The 23,386-nt window shown below is 42.9% G+C and overlaps 2 long non-coding RNA genes across 3 annotated transcripts in view; both read right to left on the bottom strand.

Annotated features, from left to right (window-relative positions):
• LOC125910102 (uncharacterized) overlaps positions 1 to 23,386 on the bottom strand; it is a 238,765-nt gene that overhangs the window by 79,632 nt on the left and 135,747 nt on the right. The gene's annotated exons all lie outside the window — the stretch shown is intronic.
• On the bottom strand, positions 6,487 to 14,589 carry LOC125910093 (uncharacterized). Of its 2 annotated transcripts, none has more exons than XR_007453855.1 (5): positions 14,473 to 14,589; positions 14,152 to 14,209; positions 13,969 to 14,054; positions 13,495 to 13,610; positions 6,487 to 6,756 (listed from the first exon to the last, which is right to left on the bottom strand). It is a non-coding gene; the product is annotated as an uncharacterized LOC125910093 (long non-coding RNA). The 2 variants fall into 2 exon arrangements; XR_007453851.1 differs by lacking the exon at positions 6,487 to 6,756 and adding an exon at positions 12,565 to 12,846.

The following is a 23,386-nucleotide window of genomic DNA, read 5'->3' as shown; positions in this document are numbered from 1 at the left end:
CACTGCTATTACTTAACTGATACTACATTTGTTCTTATTAAAGTTTGACAGAATTTTATTTCCTAAGGTAGTGTTTTAGAATATAGAATACACTCATAATACATTTATAAGAATACTGATATGAGTCTTATGAACATAGTATTTCCACCTCATTGGACAGAATCAGATGGTGTAAGTGTGATATTTTGTTTGGGAAAAAAAGATCCACTGTGGCTCAAACCACCACTGAAGTTTGATATGACTGTGTGGAGACTTAAAACAACAAAGACCATTCCCATATGTGAGGAGCTGTCATTAGAAATCTGTCAGAGTAATGTAGCATTTACTTTAATAAATTTCGATGAGTTTTTTAAATAACACACATACACACCAGAAAAACCTGAACAAAACAATATCCCAGGCTAAACTCAGTAAAGTTTTACGAGGTCAGCCCTAACCTCACAGATCACTTGAGGGGAGTTGACATTTTGCAACCATTTGTTTCTTGTTTTGTAATCTCTTTCTTATGTGATTTCATTTAGGATAGATATGCTCTGCTGTGTAAATGTTTCTAAATTTTTCCCAAATAATAATTTTACCTTATGGCAAAGAAAAAGAAGAAAGAAAGAAAAAGAAAGTTTTCACTCAGTGTTTCTAGCTGTTCTGCATCACCCAGGTTTTGGGGATACAAAGTGTAGCATTTTACCAGAAATAGCAGTTGACTGATTTTTTTTTAAAAGCAGACCTTTTAATAATTTAGTAAAGAAAAAAATTGAAGCCACAGAACTGTTTAAAAGAAGGTGAGAAGTTGGGCAGAGAGACAGCAAGAGAGAAGTCATGGGAGCACGAACAGACGAGCTGGTGTGGGGACCACGGATCATCGCATTATTGGAGCATCAAGAATGAGGATGGGAGAGGAGGCTGGAGGTTAGTGCCACAGAGCCGTTGTAGGGCACGCTAATTAAATCCAATTCTCTGTGTGATTGGGTTCTATTTAAGTGACTGGGGAAGATGGGTGTTTTGGAAAGATCATTCTGTCTAGAGAAAGAGGCGTTGGGAGGGCCAGGCCCGGAGGACAGGTGGTAATGTAACCCAGAGGAGAGAAATCGTCTCTAACTAGGGCATGAATCACAGAAGCAAGTACAGAGGTCGGACGCAACCCAGAAGCATTTAGCAGGTGTCGAAGGAAGGGCAGATCCCAGAAACATTTAACAGGTAAAATCTCTGGAACGTAGTGAGGAATCAGGGATGTTCCCTGGCTTCTCCTGCAAGGAATTGAATGCGTGAGGTTCCACAGAAATGGGGGATTCTGAGGATGAGAACAAAGCTTCAAGAGGGGAGTGGATGAGATCAGTTTCGAATGTGTTTGACATACTAAGATTAATTTGGGGCACGTTCAGTTTTCCTTGCAGACCTCTGGATTTTGCTCAGGCTCCCCATCTCAGTTTGAATTCTGTGCCCTGGGATGGAAGAACTACTTTGTGTCTCCTGTTTGTGACTTTGACTTGGACCTGGCCTCTCAACTCTGAATATATCTTTACTTAGGGAGTCAATTTGGTGGCTGCGGTTTCTCGGTGTGTCCTTGCCCTGGATTGGTGATTTGCTGCCATGATGTCGTCCCTGCCTTGTGGTTCCTTCTGGGCCCCAGGGGTAATCCATGTACACAGCCTGAGAGGTACCACAGCTCAGGTAGTTCTGAGCTGCTTCTTGAGAAGGAAGTTTGGAAAAGGAAAGAATGGATCAGGCTGTTGTGCTGGGAAACTAGTGGACTCCCTTGGTTACTCATATTGAAAGTCAGGCCATTGTCTTTCAGTGAATATTGACCAAGTGCTTACCAGGCACCAGGACCCGGGAATTCAGCAGTGGGTGACCTGCTGCCTCCTGTAATCTCCCAAATTAGTAGGAATAAGAGACAGACAAGCTGATTTAGAAGAATCAGCTCCCCTCCCCTTTCTCTGCCCTTTGTAGGTTTGCTCTAAATAGGATATAATACATCTCGTGTCCCAAATGCCTTCCTTGTGTATAGATTCAATGAGAAGGGTGCTGTGCCTAGGCATTTGATCAGACCCAGGGTATAAAAAGAAAGCACGGATTTAGTTTTAAATTTTCTATTTCTTCTCAGTGTTTCTGTAGCTAAAGGTGGTCCACAGGAGGAGGGAGCACCTCTGCTGGGTGGGACTTGGCCACGGGCTGGCAGGCCCTTGAGGTGGATGGTTGACGAAAGGAAGTGGTGTCTATGGCTGCTCCCCAGAACGCTGTCTCCAAGGCGGGCCGGGAGGGGGATGAGGGTGTCGGGATGTGTGAGTGTGTGTGGCTGGTTCTGTTGAAGCACACGTCCCCCACCTCCACACCCTCACCCCCAGTTTGCAGGGGTTATACCGGACAAACAGCTCAGGCCACAAGACACGTTGCTGACGATTTTGTCCTGTGGATTGCCCCGGGGCGGGGGGGGGGGGGGGGAAAGGACAGATCCTCCCTTCCAAGCAGAGCTTAACTGAATACTTTTCAGGGAGAAACAAAACAGTGTCACATCAAGCAAGCATCTTGGGCCCATCTGTCAGCACCCCCCGAGAGCCAGATCTAAAACGTTATCTAAGACAAGGCAGCACCGACCTCTTTTCCCTCCTGAAACACAGGGCAGACCACTTGCTGTTCCTATGACAATTTTCTGCTCCCTGGGATCCCCCACCCCAAATAATAATCATGAGCAAAAATCTCATTTTCAGGGGAGGTAAGGGAGGAAGAACGAGAGGGAAAGTTGGTCCTGATCAGAGAGAAAGATGGGGAACCCTTCTCATGCAGGAGTGCGTGGATTTCGGAGACAGTGCTGACCTAACAGATGACCTAACAGCCTACTCTGTCCCCCGGAAGGCTTGGTGGCGGGACTGTGCTGCCTCCTTGGGCGGCTGGGGGGGGGGGGCTGCCAGGATCTCTGAGGCTGAGCACCCACTCTAGAAGCTCACGCCCAGCTTAGGCAATCTATTTAACCTCACTGTGCTTCAGTTGCCTCATTTGTCAAAAGGAAATAACAAAATGACCTATTGCAGAGAGGGGTTTTCTTTTTTGATATTTTTATTCAAGTATAATTAACACAGTGTTATAGTAGTTTCAGGGGGACAATATAACGGTCCCATAATTCTGTACTTTTCTCTGTCCTCATCGAGATAAGTGTACCCTTGAAGTGAGTTAATGTTGTAAGGTGCTTAAAGCAAGCAGTACCCGGCACAGGGTGCTGAGGGAGTGTTTGTTCAGAAAATGGCCTGAAGTCATGCCCAAGCCAAGTCACTTGCCCCAGGAGAGGGCAGCTGTTGGATGGCTAGGACCCCCAGAGCTGCCTGTGGCTAGCCTGTCTGGTAGAGTGGGCCTCCGGCCGAGGTGTGACAAGGAGGGGGAGGACAGTGATGTCAGAGGAGAAGGTCTGTGTGCTCTTGCTGCACAGCCTGGGTAGGACAAGAGGGCAGAGGCCAGAGGGCGGCACGATTTGTCACCCAGTTTGCAAGAATGAGATTGGAGGATCTTCAACAGCCCCAGGCTGGTACATTCCTCCTGTTCCCGGGTCATTTCCTGGCCCAGGAGGTATTCCTAGAGCGAGCTTGAGCCAGAGGAGAGGGTTTATCCCGTGTCAGCCCCATAAATATTCCTGTGGTTTTACAACCCCTTTCCTTGCCAGCCGGACAGGTGCCAATAAATACTTGCAGAATATCTGATTCCTGCTAGAAGGTTCCTCGTTACTTGCTATCTCTTTGTTATATCTCTCTGGTCTATAAGCTGATGCTCAGATTAAATAATTTTGGGTCCATCATCTCAGTTCTGTGCCCACCTGCTCTTTGGAGCCCCGTCTTCTACCTACAGCCTTCTCTGTCCCTTCAGCAGGGATGGCCGACACGAGGCATTCTGTCAGCAGCTCCTCCTTATGGCTTCCTGGAGCAGTATCACTGATGGACCTTGGTGTTCTTTACCGAGCTCATTGAGTCGCTTCAGCGGCCTTAGTTAGCCAGCCACAGCCAGCTGGTTGTTCACTGTCCTGCGAGCCTCCTCCTCCACCTGATGGTCACATCCTGTTCCTGTACCTACTTGTAATTTACCCATTTCTGCTCCAGCAGTGACCATCGCTGAAACCTTTAAAGCGCTAATCCCACAACAGGACTATTGCAACAAAAATAGCTCTCCTTTGCAGCCCAGACACGAGGCATAGAGTAGGTGATCTATATAAATGCCGATCAAATGATGGATGGGATCACAGCCACTCATTTTCAAGGACTTATGGAAGAGTGGGATTATTTTGGTCCCCAGACTCCATCTGTTCTGGAAGTTAAAAATAAAATGAGAATTCAATTAAAACTATGCACACAATCCACCCAACATTGTGCCAGATCTTCTGATAATACCCTACTTTCCAGCCTATCAGAAACAGAAGTGCATGTGTGCCATTAGAGAAAACACCTTAGAATGTCAAATTGCTTTCATTAAAGGATTCACCAGCGTATATGCAAATAGCAAAGTTTTTTGTTTGTTTGTTTTTTAAGGAGCATATCTTGCCTTCAAGCTTCTTGCTCCTATTTTTCTGGAGAGGGAAGGTCTGCAAAAGATGTAAGGAACTCGGCTACTTAGTGTCTTCTGTTCCATGTATCTCCTTTGAGGATAGTCAAGGTCAATGGATGGGGGCTCAGCAGTCACTTAGGGTTCTGTCTCTAGTGCTCATTATGAAGATCAGTAAACCAGGGACATGGCAGAGCCCATTCCACAATTCTTGTCTAGAAAGAAACCTCTAAAGGGTGTACCCCCTACAGCTTAGCGGTCCCCCTCTAATCCCAATTTTGCTGAGGATTCAGAAGAGACATTTTCCTTACTAGATGGATGGCTTTCATGTGCTTCTCCTAAATGGCTTTTAGTTTTGACTCAAGGAGCCCATTACATTAGCTGATGCGTTAATCCCATTACACTTCTCATTTTTAAGATCCAGCTTCTGAGAACTGATGATATAAACAGGGTGACGATAGCTTCTAATGGTAGGGCTCATTTCTTTTCAGTTAATGTGCCGGGAAGAGCAGTATTGCAAACAAGCCACATCCCTGCCAGTGCCCAAACAGGTAGGTGACCCCCTGAGTGTGCTGGGGGAGAGGCGGATGGGAATACTGAAGAGAAAGTCCAAATATCCCCAGAGAGGCTATCAGATGACCCCTGGATTTGCTTCCATTCCTGAGGTTCTAAGTGATTCTCTCAGCCATCCCTTCAAATACTTAACAGATTGGTCGTCACCAGAGGCAGGTGGGAGGTGGGTGAAATGGGTAAAGATGATCAAAAGGTACAAACTCCCAGTTATAAGATAAAGAAGTCCTGGGGATTGATATACAGCACAGCGACTGCAGTTAACAACACTGTAGCGTATCATCTAAAGTTGCCAACAGAGAAGATCTTAAAAGTTCTCATCACAAGAAAAAAATTGTAACTATGTGAGGTGATGGGTGCCATCTAGACTTATTGTGGTGATCATATTGTACATATGCAATATATACTGAATATTTTTGAATATGTCAGGTGCTTACGTTGTATACCTTAAACTAATACAGTGTCGTATGTCAATTGTATCTCAAGAAAGCTCGGAATAAAAATGATGGGTGCAGAAATTGCCCACTGTTCCCCCTTTAGAACTGTCATTCCCTTTTGCTCCTCTTGGTAATAGAAACTCCAGTGTTTTAAGGGGCAATGGCTGTTCAGCTGGAGACTTTATGTCCCAGCACCCTTTGCAGTCAGAGTAAGTTGAGGCCAATGGGCTATGAGAGAAAGCCATTCTTGCAATTTCTGGGTTGTGCCTTTAAGGGAAGCTTCTGGTTAGCTATGATACTTATTATCATAAATACCTCTGGCACTCCGAGAGATAACCTTTTACTGCTTTTTGACTCCCAGGCCAAGCACATATGTACATAAGGTCTTATCACATATCTCACGCTGTTGTAAGAAACTTCTAGATCTTCCAGGCTCTTTGTGGAGCTGAGTTCTTAGTCACATTTGCCTGCCCAGCCCTGAGCAGCAGCCGTTGTTCCTGCCACAGTAGAGAGTTCCCATAAACGTCTGCTAAATAAAAGAAGAAATTAGGGAATACCCTGTACAACACCCGGTCTTTCTGTTGATTAGGGTCAATTTACGAGATGTTGCAAGGATCACAGAAAACATGTCATTTGTTTTTGCTGGTGACTCAGAGTTGTTGATAGCAGTTGATTTTATTTCAAGAATCAACCCCTCTTCTCACCACACCCACCCTGTACACATTAGAGAATGTACCCAAGCCTTCATGTTCCCACCATCTCTTAAATGTCAATGATGACCTTTTATTTTCAGGAAATATTTTTTTAGTGCATTATTGCATTATTTGGCTGATGGCTTCATGTCAGTTTCAGATAATTCAGTAGCTGCTTTATAGGAAGTGCAGCTTGAAAAAGAGGCTGATCAAATATGTTTCTCTATTGTGATTAGGGCAGGGACCCTGCCTTGTAGCAAGACAATAAAGTAGCATTGTGCTGTATCAAGATAATCAAGTGACATTTTGGAGGGATAAAAACCACAGTAGCTCTGTGGTAAATAATGGTTATCGTTTGGCCGAATTTTCACTTGGACACAATAAAGACAAAAGAGAAATTTCTTGCCTTCCTTCTGTTCTCTTCCAGTTGGTATTATTTTCTAAAAAATCCTGTATCTTCCAAGTGGAGGTCATCCACTGGTACAAACTGGATTGCACCATCTGAGGTAAATTAAGTGGCCGGCATCAATCTTTCACACCTTAATAAAAAACAGGCCAAAGCTGATTCAAGTCAGAAGGAAAAGCAAAGTCCCTACTCTGTCTTATTCCATGGCACTGAAGTGCACATTCTTTAGACGTAGAACTTTTTAACCAATCCTGACAGAGATGAACATGTCATGCCGTGAAGTGACTCTAAGTGTGGACTTTAAACTGGCGTTGATTATTTGCCAACAAAGTGAATTAGAATACTCAACACCTAGTAGCACAGAATCTTCAACACAGAAGGTAGTAAGTGTATGTGAGCTTGTGAATAGCTATGATTTTAGGGCTACAAGGAGCTGTCTTGTAAATGGAAATGCTGTAGCACAGAGACGCCACAATCCCGCAACCAAGAGCACGAGAACTTGAACCCAAGGCCTCTGAGCCCAGGTAGTTTCCACCACCTAAGGCTCTTTAGTAAATACCAGGGTCTATTACTTGATATAGCAGCCTCCAGAATACTAACAAGAAGCCAGCCCAATGCCTTGGAAAATGAAAACCATCTTGGAAGTCTTCCCCTGATTTCTTTCATTTATAGATACCTCTCCCCAGGAGGAGAGGGTGGTGGCCATGGGAAGTAACACACATTTCAGAGTTTAACGGGAACGAATAGTGCAAGCCGACGAGAGGGGTCTCTTTAGCTTAGCTCGGTTTCCCCTTGCTTTTTACTAGAATGCTCTAAATTCTAGGTGTTTACATAGGAGTAAAACATTCATTTAGTGTCTCATGAAAATTTACTTTCACCATTAATTCAAATAGCCTAGAGGGAAAAGTAGTTGTAGGGATTGAAACCTGCCCAAAGAGACTACAAATTGAGTGTAGGGGTGAGGTTTCCCAGGATCCTGCTCTCAAGATATTCCCAAGGCCGGGAAGACAGCATTGTCAAGAACTACATAGAGGAGGCCACACTGAGGGGACACAGACCGGCCAAGGGACAGAGAAGTAGGTGTATCTGAAGATAGACAGATGGACAGACCCAAATGGTATTAGAAATAGCATTAAAAAAAATTCTTTGAAAAGAAACTTACTCGTAAATGATGAAGGAAGGATTTAATACTACTACCACTAATAACAACAACAACGACAGTAACTAGAAATAAGAACTTTAATGTGGTTTATGGGCACGCATCCCTATGTGCTGCTTTCCTAGCCTTCTTTTCCTTCCAGCGAGGTTTCTTCCAGTTGTTTGAATGCCTTGATTCTGGGCACTCATACCACGTTCCTTCTTCTGCGGGGCACGTAGTCTCCCATTTCCACCACCCCTTTAACCTGACAAATTCTTACTTACCCCTCAGCTCTCACATGAAACAGCTATTCCTTGGGGAAACTCGCCCTGATTCCCTGAGAGGAATCGCGATCCCCCCGTTTTATGTTCTCAGGACAGCTTACAGTTTTTCCTAACAATCGTGGTAGTTTTAATGCTTGCTCAGTGCATCTTCTGTGAGACACCCCCCCCTCCCCCGCAATTCCGTGAGGCCAGGACCATGCCTGTGCTCCCACCTCACAGCACAGTGCCTGGTGCAAGGGTATTCGGTAGATACTGTTGAACCAATTACTGTCAAACACAATGACATCTGGATGGTATTTTCTGGTGAATAAAATATGTTCACTTCACAGGGAAAGGGGGCATAATTTAGTAGCTCCCTGAAACTACCAGAACTTATATACAGTGAATTCTCATTGATCTCAGGATAATCCAGAGCATTGGAAGAATGACCCGTGACCTTGATGGAGGTTTACCTTTCTGTGAGAATGATCGCTTAGCTTGTATTACTAAATCTCACAAGGGCTAATGGGGGAGGGTGGGAAGAGTCAGGCAGAGGGAAAGCTAAAGGGAGGGACTTCTGGAGCCATCTGAGCAGGTTACTGGTCACACAGCTGTGTGTGAGGAAAACCCCTTCCTCTCAGCTGGGCAAACTCCAGGCCCCCTTCACCTTCAGGCTGACATCTTCGTGGGCTAGCACCATGTAGCTTTACCCCCGTGTCCAGTCCAATGTGCTTTGTAAACATCACTGGCAGCAGGCTGCTCAAAAAGAATGTCAGACGAATTGCTCTCTGACCTGGAGTTTTAATCTTTCCTATGTCTCCTACATTTGGAAAAACAAAATAAGTATGTCCCTGGATTGCGCTTAGCTTTTAGGAAATGGTGAGGTGAAATGTCACTTCTGCATTAACCCAGGTCAAGGAGCTGTTATATAGAAAATTGACTAACTGGGGGCGCCTGGGTGGCTCAGTCAGTTAAGCATCTGACTTTGGCTCAGGTCATGATCTCGCAGTTCCCAAGTTTGAACCCCACATTGGGCTCTGTGCTGACGTCCCAGAGACTGGAGCCAGTTTCAGATTCTGTGTCTCCCTCTCCCCCACTCACACTCTGTCTCTCTCAAAAATAAACATTAAAAAAAAAAAAAAGAAAATTGGCACCAAAGTCATCAGTGTCATTAATATAGCAAAAATGAGTCCTTATCTCTCTCTTGTTGCTCTTAACAAACCTTTGACCATTTTGCAGATAAGCCTGGGAGGGGAGACCTTGTGTGGAGAGGCCTAAGTCAGCCCTGGTGTCCCAGACAAGGCTGTCATAAAGCACCAGCCCAGCTGACCCACCAGCTGACTGCTAGCCTGTGAAGAACCCCAGGTGAGACCAGCCAAGCCTGGCCGAGACAGGAAGACTGCCCAAGTGAGCCCAATCAGCAGAACTGTGGGGTGAACAGATGACTGTTGTTTCAAGCCACTGTATTTCAGGATGGTTTGTCCCCTTGCAATAGCCAGCAAATACAAGGGCCCTTGAGCAGCCTGGTCCCCGCATAGATACAGCATCATCGGCCATGCCAATCTTCAGGGACTGATGCGTTAAGATCCAGAGCAGACAAGACTGTGGACAGTCCAGTTCTCGCACAAGGGCTATGACAGAACACGCTCGAGACAGTTGATGAGGCTACTGTTTCCCTAGCTTCCTAGTAGCAGGGTCTGTGGTACTGTTGTGTTTTCCAGTTAGACAAACGCCGACTTTTCAATACTGAACACTCTGTTGCTCTTCCCTCCTGGGGTCTCTGGTCAAGTCACAACACTGGCTTACCATTTCTTCTCCCAGGCTCAGCCCAAGGGAGCCATTTGTGGGTAAATGTGATTATTTCACCAGCCCCACCCTGGGCCTGTAGAATACTATACATCTGTCAAAATCATCTCAGGCCACATTTTAGAGAGCTCATCTAGAAATTGTTAAGGGTTTTGGTTCCACTTTTCTGCTAAGATACCCCAGGGAGAGTGTTTTGTCTCTGTAGCAAGTAGCTGTTGATGCTCCTGACAGGATGCCATAACTGGAACTATCTGTACATGATTCTGTGTCTCACTCTATATAAATTCTTCAAAATCAGAGATTGTACCTTACTTATCTTTGAAATCTTCATGCTTATTGTGAAGCCTAACGTATAACAAATTCTCTGTATATTGCATGGGATGAGTGAAATTGGTGAACCAGTGAACTGTGTGCTCTGGGCAGGCCCAGTGTCCTCCCGATTCAGTGATGGGACCAAATGTGAGCTTGCTGGATTCCTTTTTGAACAACAGATTTCTGCCTTTTGAACCCCTTTGAAACAGCAGCGGGTTTCCCTGGTTTCTTTGGGCTTAGGAGATTTTTGCCTTCTGGCTCACCCCAGTGTGTGGAGTCTTAACTTACATGTAATAAAATCCAATGTAGGGATTTTTAATTTACCTCATTAGTCCTACAAAAATAAAGATTAAGGATTAAGGGAAAATAAATTGAGACAACATCTGAAGACCTCTGGGTGTAGGTAAAGGGAGAACTGTGGTTATTATAAGGGGTCTTGTGCTAGATGTTTCTTTCTCCATGAAACCAAACCTTAACACCTCACTTGAAACAGACACTTGCCACGCTAACTTCTGGCAGTCCAAATCCTGTTGATTCTGCTCTATTTTTTAAAAAATATTTATTGTCAGTGCACCTGGGTGGTTCAGTCATTTGAGTGTCCACCTCTTGATTTTGGCTCAGGTCATGAGCCCAGGGTCTGGAGATCGAGCCCCACATCAGGCTCCACACTGAGAGGGGAGCCTGCCTGAGGTTCCCTCCCTCTGTCTTCCTCTGTACCTCCCCTGCTTGTTCCCTCTCTCTCTCTCTCTCTCTCTCTCTCTCTCTCAGATTAAAAAAAAAAAGAATTTATTGTCTTCAAAGATACCGTAAGAACACTTTGTCAAATACTAGGTGCTCAAGAAATACTTGCTCTATAAATGAATATATCCATGGCCCTGTAGTGGGCTGAATTCTAAGATAACCTCCAAGAGTCTCAACTCCTGATAAGCATACTCTGTGTAATCACCTCCCCTTCAGTGTGGGCAGGCCTGTGGATAGGTAATCACTCCTACTTTCACGATTAGGTTACACTCTATGGCAAGGGTGAAGGGATATTACAGATGTGATTAAGGCCCCTAAGCTGATCAGAAGAGATTATCCTGGGTGAGCCTGACCTAATCAGAAGCTGCATTCTGCCCACAGCCCCTGAGCTCAGAAGAGAAGCTGTCTTGGATAAGGTTGCAGTCTCAGCCAACACCTTGACTGTGGCCGTATGAGACCCTGAGAAGAAGACCCGCTTCGGCTGTGCCTGGACTCCTGACCCACTTGACAGTTCTGTGCATTACTCAGTGCTCATCACAAGAAGTGTATGTTGTGTTAAGTGTGAAGTGTGTATCTGAACTCACGGAGTGTTGAAGAGAGTGTCCAGAGGAACCAAGCAACTCCTGGGACCTTTCTCCCAGGTAAGAAAGAAGCCTGCAGCCCCATGTATCAGTCCCTCTCTTTGTGTTTTCAGTCTGCTCCTCACCACTAGTTTCTTTTCTCCAACCTACAAATAGACCCCCCGAGTCAGGAACCCAGCTGTCTACCAGACACAGAACCTCCTGAATTTCTGATGGGCAACTCAAGCAGAACCCATGCAACCTGGAATCCATCAGGGGCTACTTCCCTACCCCGTCTACCCCCCTCCCCAGACCTGTTCTGTACTAATATATACACACACTCAGCTTAAAAACCTTTTCTCAGAAGCAGAAGTTCATATAAATGCCTATTAATTCTCACTGTTATTAATGTCAAAGGAACATGTTTTCTATTAATGAAAAAGTCAGCTCAAGCATTAAGCTGGTGATATTGGTAGCATAAATCATACCACGTAGATAACTGTAAACTCTGCCATGACACTAATAAAATATAAAATTTCTAAAGTGACTAGAAACTTGGAAAGAGCTTACACATCAGCTGTCTCTATACCTTGCTGGTTCTTGATTATTTACGAAAATCATCTCAAACCACTAATAGCACTCATCATGTTTTTAAAAATCAGTGTTAGGGGAGGGGCGTCTGGGTGGCTCAGTCGGTGAAGCATTGTCTGACTCTTCATTTCAGCTCAGGTCGTGGGGCTCAGGCTCTGCTCTGGGCGTGGAGACTGCTTGGAATTCCCCCCTCCTCTGCCCACCCCACTTGCACGTGTGCATCTCTCAGTCAAAAAAAATCAATATTATGTGAAGGGGGATTTTTAAATATAAAAAGTATACTTTGATGTAATAAAATAGTACATTGAGGCACACTGAGCTGAAACATATTAAATTGGGGTTCACATCCTGGGCCGTAAGCTCTGTGACAGCAAGACAGTTCATATACTTTGTTCTTCACTCCATCACCAGCACCCAATATAGTGCTGGGTGCATGATTAATATTCAACAGATATTCATTAAATTAACAAATCAATGTGACAATTTGATGTAATAGGGTAGAGTAATCTCTGTAACGAACAGACCTCAACTTATGCTTATGTTTTTAGTCGTGTAACAATACCGAGGAGGTGAAAAGCCTCTGCAAAGTCACTTGAGGACCTAAGCTCTTGGAGACTCTGTTATCTTCACCTTGTAGCTTTGATTAATGCCATGGAAGCTGTCTCCATTCCAGCCAGCCAGAGGAGGAAACAGAGCACGGAGGACTGCTCCCTGAAGTTTATGGGTCAAGCTTGAAATCAGTATATGTCACTTCTGCCCACATTCCAGGGGCTAGCACTCAACCACAGGGCCACATGTTACTGTAATGGAAGCTAGGACATGGAATCCAGCCATGTGCCCAGAAAGAAGAGATCATGAATTTTGGTGATCATCTCTGGCACGTGTGATGTCCTACACTTACGAGTAGGCTGCAACCAGACCCCATCTCATCTTCTTAAAGCAAAACATCTTTGCCCACATAAAAAAAAAAAAAATAGGTGCACACACTCTCCTCCACTTGTATGAGCAAAAACATGTCAAGAGAACATGTGTATAATGAAGAATGAGGTTATTTTTCATATCGATTTATGGTGCTGTCTTTTAGCCCGCCTTCAAAATTAAATCTTGCTGCCATCATCAAGACCTCCTTCTAGGGGCGCCTGGGTGGCGCAGTCGGTTGGGCGTCCGACTTCAGCCAGGTCACGATCTCGCGGTCCGTGAGTTCGAGCCCCGCGTCAGGCTCTGGGCTGATGGCTCAGAGCCTGGAGCCTGTTTCCGATTCTGTGTCTCCCTCTCTCTCTGCCCCTCCCCCGTTCATGCTCTGTCTCTCTCTGTCCCAAAAATAAATAAACGTTGAAAAAAAAAATTTAAAAAAAAAATTAAAAAAAAAAAAAAAGACCTCCTTCTAGCTCGTCTCAACAACATCCTTACATCTGATCTCTCATTCGTGTATACTGTTCCACCTCAGTGTGAGGACTTACCTCCAACTTCTTCTAACGGTGGTGTTTATCCCTTCTTCCAAGACCAGACCATTAACTTTAAGAGAGTCTCCTGAGTGCAGTTGATTAAACATCTTTCTTCCACTGAATGTGTATGACTAAAAACAAAACCATGATGTCCCATGGCAGGTTAATAAAGAAAACCAAACAAAACAACAAAAACTCTTCTTGGCCTTCTTGGAATTTATAGATAAAATCCAAACACTCTAGCTTAGCATGAATGCTAGCCTCCAAGTGTCTTTGTAGACTCACTCCCTCCTGTCGCTCTACCCTGCAGTTTAAGATCCTGCCATCACAGCCTTCTTGTCAAATTCCAGTCTGTATTAGGCCCATGACTCTATGCCATATCAGTTTCTGACTATGTGTTCTTTGTACACGCTTTGCACCTGACTAAAATCTCTCCCCTGCTTATGTCTAAATTACCTTTATTATAAGAAACCAGAAGTAGTATATTACCTCTTCTATGAAGACTTTGTTTGTGAATATCACAGGCAGAGTTGACTGATCTGTCCTCTGTGATCCTCAGTACTTTGCTCAATTTTCTGAAATGGCACCCAACACATTAGATTGTACCATGAGCTGTCTATGAGTTTATCCTCATAAGACTGTCAACTCAATCCAGGAATGGCTGTGTCTTACCTGATTTGATATACTGAACGCCTCCAATAGCTTGTAGTATCTTGTGGGTGCCCACTTACTTTTTCAAAAGAATGAAAATTGAAAGTGAGATAATTTTCCAGGTAAAGCTTTCTTTTAGAGGTAGAGGGCCATTCCAAAATTGAGAATATGGACAGTTTTCTAGAACCTGAATGCATTCTTTCTCTTTGTGATTCTCGAGAAATCATCATCATCATCATCCAACCAGTTTCAACCCATCCTCCCCCCACATACACACCCCCATACTCTCTTCGCTGGATCTCAGGAATTCGGCAACCAGATGACCCAACTTCACAAGATTACCTTATTTCTCAAGAAGTTCACCAAGTGTTCCAAACTTCCTCCTGAAGCAACATGTCAAACATGTTTTATCTTTGGGACTTTTAGCCAATTTGGTCACTACTTAAAGCCACAAATGAGTCTTTCTGAGATTCCTCTAAGCCAGATGAGGTCACAATGCCACAGAGCTCAAAAGCAATGTTGCTGTATCATCCTAGTACATGCCCCTGGTGAGCAATAACACTTCTAAAGGCTGGTTTTCAGCTCTGACTCAGAAACAAGGCTCTGATCTTGGGATAGGAGCGAGTGAGACACGGGGGCTTGTTTTTCATAAACATCCCCTACTCTTTGTACATCCGATAAGTTGTTCGGTACGCGTTCAGACTGTCTGACTGTCTGATCTCTGCTTTTCCTTCCCTCTTGAGCCCATGACCTCTTCCCAGTCTTGGGGCCATCGGCCTTTCTGAAACCCAAGACCCTCCCCACCTACAAATCATGATTTAAAAACTTTTTAGTGAAGCACAGATGATTTTCTTTTAGGAAGTTCTTTGGGGACCATTAAACTCCCTTATACTTTATTTCCTTTCTATATGTGATGAAGCATGCATTGGCCCTTTGCACATTTCATTGCTAAGCTTATTATGTTCAGTGTCAGGACTGTAATTTACTTTTATAGGTGAGGAAACTAAGGCTGAAGAGCCTCATTCCCAAGGCCACACAGCTAAGGGATAAGTGAGCAACTGAGCCTGGAATCCAAACCCAGTTCTATAGAAATAAAAGCCTTGCCATTCTGCAAAGGGCTCGTGTTATTGTGACTTTGCCATTTTGATGCCAGGGATATTTTGATGAGGTTCACAGGCTGAGGAACAGGGCAAGGCTTAGGCACAGGGTCAGGGATACTTCAAGGATTTCTTTTGAGAACGTTATTAAGTAATAAAAAGCAGTGTTCTCATAATTCGCTATGCCATTTTAATATGACTCCATCAAAATGCCCTGCTTTGTTCTGCTAATCCGCTAGCATCTGAATCACAGGGCACACACAATAGTGAAGCTGGAAAGACCCATTTGGAAATGATTTATTTCAGCCCCTTCCTGCTCCTGCTGAGAAGAGGAGGGAAGGGGTCTGCCAGAGGTCACAAGGGCAGTTAGTGAAAGAACCTGGGCAAGAGCCGGGCTTCCTGATGCACCCGCTCAGGGCTCCCCACTCCCCTCGCCCCTCGTTGGCACACAAGGCCCGGCCCACACCGCTCTCTGCCTTCAGGACTGGCTCACCGCAAATCATCCCCAGAAGCACGTCCTGGGATTCATGCTCCACGAGGCCTTTTCCCCTCATTTATGCAAGAGTCGAGATTAAAGTCTCACAAAGGCATAAGATTTAACCCCGTTTAATTAACCACTTTATTGAAACAATAAAATTAGATAAAGTTGGGGACATGGTTGAGAAGAGCAAAAAATGAAGCAAATTCAGAAATGTGAGGTGGAAAGTACAAAGTATCTTTAAAAGTTTAATTGAAAGATAGTAAAAAAAATAAGTGAATAATAATAAGGAAGAAAATATTAAGGATAGGAGCACCTGGGTGGCTCAGCCGGTTAAGCATCTGAGTCTTGTTTCAGCTCCGGTCATGACCTCACAGTTCATGAGTTCAAGCCCCACTATCAGTGCAGAGCCTGCTTGGGATTCTCTCTCTGTCTCTGTCTCTGTCTCTGTCTCTCTCTCTCTCTCCTTCTCCTTCTCTCCCTTCCTCCCTCCCCCCACTCCTTCACTCGCTCTCTCTGTCTCTCTCTCGAAAATAAATAAATAAACGTAAAAATATATTAAGGATAATGACTATTAAGACATTTAAAAAATATTAAAAGATTAATAAACATGATTTTTTTTCAAAGGGTATAATTTAAGAACAAATACAGTAAGGTATTAAAACCAGAAACTTAAAGATTTCAAAAAAATTAAAAAAAAATTGTTCTTTAAGAAAAAAAAAAGAACAAATACAGTAGGTATTAAAACTGGAAACTTAAAGATTTCAAAAAAAAAATACAAAATAGGTAGTTGGATAAATTCTAAGCTGAAAATCCTGGACTGAGAGCAAACTTGGTCACCGTGTTTTATGCAGAAGGCTAAGGGGTACAGAAATGAATCCCCTTCCTACTATGCACCAGGAATTCTGGAGGCTTCTGAAAATCCAGCACAGACATAGCCGCACCTAACCCTGGAAGTCAGTTCTCTTTGGTTGCTCGGTGATGCCTCTGCTGTACAACATCCCCTTACCACTTCAGAAATCGTTGGTCTGTTCTAATGAACTGGATGCTGGCCGTGTGTTATAGATTTGAATTAAAAAAAGGGTTCTGGTCTGTCCGTCAAGTTTGCCTTAACCTTGCCATGCCCCGGTGGTCTCCTGAACAAAATGGGCATAATAAGAGTGCCTAACTCACTGGAGATGGTTGTGAAGACCAGGTGAGATCACTTCCATAGAACATTTAGGACAATACCCCATACGTAGTCACTGCCTGGGCACTTTAGCCTTTTAGTTGTTTACACGGAACGAGTGAGCCCGAAGCCTCCCTGTGACAGGAACCCTGTATCTATTATGTTCACCCTCGGGAGCACCACGCACGGTGCAGGACACGTAGTGGGAGTTCCCATATTCATTAAGTGAATTAATCTACTGATCTTTCCATTACTTCTCTTCTCCTTTTTTCTTCTCTTATCTCGTTAAAAATACACACACGTTTATTTAGCAACCACTATGTGCCAGACACTCAAAGGGTAGAAAAGTAATAATAAAACCAAGGATTTTAAACAGGATTGTGGCTGGTCAGGTCAAGTGTGTTTTAGGTCATGTGTAGAGCAGGTTGAAAAGCAGCAAGCTTGGGCTGAAGCAACTAACAAAGATGGTGTTGACAACAGTAATGACCATGGACGTGAAGAGGGGAAAGTGAATAAAAAGTGGGTGCGTGAGGCTTCATGATGGATGAAATAGAAGGCACGAGAAAGCAGGAGTCTCCTCTCTCACTTAATGTACAACTCACTTGCTATGTGATTGACGTACTTTGTGAAGCCTCCTCGGTTTCCCCAGCTTTTACCCGAACGTCCTATTGCTGAGTTCTGCTTTTGCATCAGCCATTATACTTTGTGTTTCAGCAGATATGAAACAGTTTTATTAAATTAAGTGCAGTAGAATGGAAAGCCAGCCAGCCCAACAGGCACAGAGGTTTTTCGTTTGTGTTTTTAAACAAAAGGTGAATCGCATATACTGTCTCAAAAACAACAACAACAAAAAAAAAAGAAAAAAAAAGAAAGAAGGAAGGAAGGAAAGAAGAAATGTAAAAGGAAGAAAGCGAACCTTAACTGGGCCTTAAACCATAAATGTCTATTTCTCTTTAAGAAAGAACCACCTAGACTAATAAATCAAATACATATTTGACTCTATTACATTTGTTTTTTGGCAGTTATAGTCAGTTAGCAGAAAGAACATTTGCAAAGAGAGAAAGGGTGACTCCTTCCCGTCTGGCATAAGAAAAAAGAGAAGTGTAATATGAGAAGTGGAAAGTACATTAAGAATGTACAGAGGGGTGCCTGGGTGGCTCAGTCTGTTGAGCATCTGACTCTTGATTTCTGCTCAGATCATGATCTCACGGATGTGGGATTGAGCCGTGCATTGGGCTGTGCATTGAGTGCCTGCTTAAGATTCTCTTTCTCCCATACAGACGATGTGGAATATTACTCATGATATTCACAATGGAATATTACTCAACAATCAAAAAGAATGAAATCTTGCTATTTGCAACATGTGACTTCATTCTTATATGGAATTTAAGAAACACAATAGATGAACATAGGGGAAAGGAAGGAAAAATAAGATAAAAACTAGAGGGAAGCAAACCATAAGAGACTCGTAAATACAAAGAACAAACTGAGGGTTGCTGGAGAGGAGGTGGGTGGGGGGATGGGCTAAATGGGGGATGGGCATTGAGGAGGGCACTTGAGATGAGCACTGGGTGTTGTATGTAAGTGATGAATCACTGGGTTCTACTCCTGAAACTAATGCTACACTATATGTTAACTAACTTGAATTTAAATTTAAAAAAAAAGAAAGTAAAAATTAGAATAATAAAGATTCTCTCTCTCCCTCCTCCATCCCTCCCCAACCCGTGCATGCGCACATTCTCTTTCTCTCTCACTAAAAAAAGAAAAGAAAAGAAAAGAAAAAAGAATGTACAGAAATGTTACTTGAGTTTTAAACTTGTCTTAAATAGTTTTATGCTGACTCTAAGTATTTATTGAAAATCTACACCAAATTTACTTGTTTATTAGTGCACATTTTACATTAAAGCCGCAGCCTAATATTAAGTCATTTGACACTGACATTCGACATACTAAAACGATGTCCTTCTCCTATGCTGCTACTGCTTTTTCCAAGATTGGAAGTTTCAAGGAAAATGTTCAATAAAGAGCTACCTTCCTCTTAAGGCTATATAAATCTGTATCTTCATAACTAAATTCTTGAAATTTGTCCCTGAAGAATTTCTCAGATTTGAATAGTCAATTCAAAGCCTTTTATTTTTTTAAGGATGAGGGCTATAAATGATAATTTTAATAGATTTGCTATATTAAACATAAATTTGGATTCCATTACAGTGTAGGCGATAGCAGATTGATTTTTTTTTTAATTCTTACTTTGGGGGTGCCTGGGTGGCTCAGTTGGTTGACCATTCGACTCTTGATTTCATCTCAGGTGATGATCACACAGTTTTGTGAGTTTGAGCCCCGCTCTGCTAGCACAGAGCCCGCTTGGGGTTCTCCCTCTCTCTCTCTCTCTGTCCCCTTCCCACTTGTGCTCTGTCTCTTTCAAAATAAATAATAAACAAAAAAAACCTCCTTATTTTGAATTGCAGCCAATTAGTGAACATGGGGATCAAATTCATGTAAACCCAGTGTAATAAATGCAAGAGCCGGTATCTTCAATATGCTGACAGCAAGTTAACTATCCACATGTAATTTCACCCTTTACTAAACTATTCTTTAAGAAGAAGGGCAAAGACATCTTTGTGCAGTCAAAAGAACAGAGTTGATCACTGAAGGAGAGTCTCACTGGAGGAACTTCCAAAGGTTGAACCTCAGGAAGAAGAAATTTCAATGAGAAGGATGGACGTGAAATGCCAGGAAGAATGGTTAGCAGTGGAACCAGTAGAAATGTGAAAAAGTCTGTACAGTTACTGTATAAAACAATAAAATGACAGTGCCTCATTTGGGAGTATAAAAGTGATGTAGCAAATGACGTAATGGAGAAGAGCTAGTGAAATTACAATTTGTAAGGTCTTTGTATTTTTCTGGCAAGAGGATAGAGACTTGTTTCAGGGTAATTTTAAAGGAAATGGAATAGATGGCTTCCAAATATGTTGAAGAAAAAGATTAATTAAAAAAGTTCTTCCAAATGAAATTGGAAGGAGATCAAATATACAAAGCAGGATGAAGAATTAATATAAGCACAAAATACAGTGACAGAGATGAATTCATGTATCTCCTTAATCACAGTCAATGTAAATGAAATAAAACTTTCTTGAAAAAACAAAGAGTATCAGTTTGTCAGCTACGTGATGTTTACAAGAAACACACTTAAAAACGAGGATACAGACACTTTCAAACTACAATAGCAGAGTAAGTTACACCAGAGAGCCACGAATCAGAAGCAAGTGCTCCAGCTACGTTTGCACCAGAAAAAAATAGATTCTGGATTCTGTGGGAAAAATAATTGTAAGGGATGAAGAAAGGTCATGAACTAATGATAAAGGGAACAATTCATCACAAAGATACTGTAATTATAAACTTGTACGCACCTAATGGAATAGCTTCAAAATATGCAAAACAAAAAGTAGTTTATGAAGCCTAATTGCTTAGGATATAAATTGATGCCTATGTGTCATTTACCTAAGTCTTAGAAATCTTTTACTCTCAGCATAAACTTTTATTGCCTTAACAGTCGGTGTTGAGTCTATAACACACTCACTCAACAAGTCTTACAATACAGAGTAAGTTCAAAGAGCTATTCACACATCAGTTAAAATGATTGGCCTCAGGAAACAAGACAAGAACCAGCACAGAGAGCTCTCATTTGACCGAGCCTTGTTCCTAACCTCTGTCTCCTTCCTCTCCTGTCACTGCGGAGGCAACCTGCAGGTCCAGCCCCAACCACACTTCCGGGATCAAGTCAGACATCATGATGCAGAGATTGGTGATTGGCACCTGTTAGCTCGGCATCGTTATTCTTGCTGCTAGTAAATTTGCCTTCTCCACTCCTCTTCACTTCAAACCCTTGCCTCACTTTTACCAACCTCCCTCGCAAGGACTTAGTATTGGTCCCTGAATCATACTTTTACTAATCAACTGCTGGACTTAGGAGCAATCCCTCACCTCTGGTCAGTGTGTTCCATCTGTCAGGTGAGACTGCCCATTCCTTCTGCTTCACTATTTCCCTATCAGTGAACAGTTACCATCATGTCCCGTAGGAACAATGCTTATTGAACAAGACAGTGCTGTTTCTTCCAGAATTGCATCTAGGTCAGGTGCATTGCCTTCTGTCCTGTTCCTGTGGGTGTGGGTCTAGTGTCGGGTGCCTGCCAGATACCTGAGTACTCCTTCTGATTCCCATGCCCGATAGTTGCAACACTAGGTTTCTATGATTCTAGTTCCAGATTATCACTGACTCTGATTTGTAACTCTTGCCTTCCCTACATCTACTGTCTGATCTGCTACTCAGTGGAAATTCATTCAAGTCCATTAAATCCCTAACACTTACGGAATATCTACACCATGCTACACTTGGTGTAGCCATTGGAGATAACAAGAATAAAATCTCATCCAATGCTGAGAGCCTAGAATAGGAGGGACATGGAAAAAAATTTAAAGGGAGGTCATGTCATTGTTGGTCCCTATGTCCAGGTCTCTGAACACATAGGATTTGGTAGACATCAGATGAAGGCTTTCATGGCTCACTCAGATGTTTATCTCACATCGAACCCCTGTAGCTGCAGCAATATTTTTGACCCATATACTGTTTTATATTGTTTTTACTCTTAGTCATCCATTGTTTAATTTGTAAGGAATTCCACTGTTGAAATACAGAAAGTTGAAGGGAAATATAAAAACCTGAAAATTCTATACATCTAAAAACGATACCAGTTAATGTTTTGTAAATACAAAAGAGAAGTTTCCAAATACCAAGATAGGAAAGGCTCCAATTCGTTTTAATATATTTTTGGTCCTAAAGTCAAATATGATATCAAGTCATACTAAGATTTATTTGTCCATAAATTATTCCTTTTCACATAGAATTAAGTTAAAGTAAATCAAAGAGTGTATATCACTTGATATTATAAAAAAATTTCTCCTTAAATAATTATTAGACTCTGAAGAGTAAAATATTGGCATAATATTTTCTTATGTTAGAATATTTAGAGAATACAAAGAAGTAGATAATAATACAATAAATACACAAATTCTCAGCACCTAGCTTAAGAATTTAGAACATGGATCTAAAATATATCTATTTTCCTTTTAAAATAACATTTTAATATATATCATGTAAAAATGATAGAACAATTGTTAAACTTCCTAAGAGGGTTTGCAAGATTTTACTATAAAAGGAGTTGACAAGTCAGAAAACATTAGAAAATGCTTCCTGAAGCATTTGCTGAAGTCACAGAGTGCTTTGTAACCGTGGATGTAGTGACAACAAATTTCTTGCCAGACCCGCTCATTGATTTTTACCTAAGAAGCTCAACAAAAAGCAAAGACTTAATGAGCCTTGAATATGGTTTTTGAATATTGTTTTGTATCCTTAAGTTCAGAGCAAACAGCACAGAAAACTTCCTCCATAATTCTCTACATTATGAACCAGTCTGTGTTGTTGAAACAGCCAGACGCAGGGTGAGAGGTAGTTGGAAGCCATCACTAAATGCTAGACTCCACGTCAGACACATTACGTGCATTTATTTATTTGGCTCTTGTAACCATCCCTTGAAATAGGCATTATTGTGGTTGCCACGTGGCACATGAGGAAACCAAGGGCTAAAGAGATTATGAGTCTTGCCCTAGGCCAGCCGTGTTGAAGCCACTACTCCAACGGATGGACACACATCTGACTCCAAAGCCCATGGGGTGTGTTCTCTGTATCAGCAAGCCTAGGGAGTTCAAGGTTTAGAACCAAGAGCAGCACGTGATAAGACCTCACAAATGAAAGCACACTACCTTCACCTCATCAAGGTGAGCCAAGTGCGTCTTTTCTACTCTTCAAAGGGCACAAACTCAGGCAGGAGCTCCTAGAACTCTCAGAGGTCTCCAGTCTCATTCTCTCCCTGGAGAAGCTGGGGGCACCCGGCCTCAGCACTTGCTGATCTCCTGCACTCCTGAAGGCAGAGGGAAGACTCCCTCAGCAAGGCAACTAGTGGCCTAGGTCACACATATAAAGAACACACCAGGTCCTGATCGCCTGGGCTGCCAGGGCCTCAGCCAGTAATTGTTGGTCAAAACCCACAGTGCGTTTCTGAAATCATGAGTCTATGTCTAGATTCTCTGGCTTCACTGTGAGTCCGGGCATCCTTCCAGCTTCATTCCCACCCTTTGTCTTCCCTGGGCCTCGCCTGTGGCACTCAACACTCTTGTTTCACGTTAACTCAGACCAATGCAAAATTCTAACTATGCAGCTTTGTCACTTCAGGAAGAGAAAAAGAGGGAGGAGGAAGAGGCAGAGAAAGAAGCAAGAGGAGCAACAGAAGGAAGAGAGTACGCAAGAGGACGTGATCTCTTTGGACTTCATATTACTGGTCTGTTAAAGGAAGGTACGTTCTCATTAATTTGTCCTGGATGTAGAATTATGGGGAAAGCCTGCGAGCCCAGTTTTCAGGGACACGTGCACACACACAGTATATTTCGCCCGCGGTT

This window comes from Panthera uncia, chromosome D1 (genome assembly GCF_023721935.1).
Source record: "Panthera uncia isolate 11264 chromosome D1, Puncia_PCG_1.0, whole genome shotgun sequence".
Taxonomy (NCBI): domain Eukaryota; kingdom Metazoa; phylum Chordata; class Mammalia; order Carnivora; family Felidae; genus Panthera; species Panthera uncia.
This window is presented reverse-complemented; position numbering and strand designations above follow the sequence as displayed.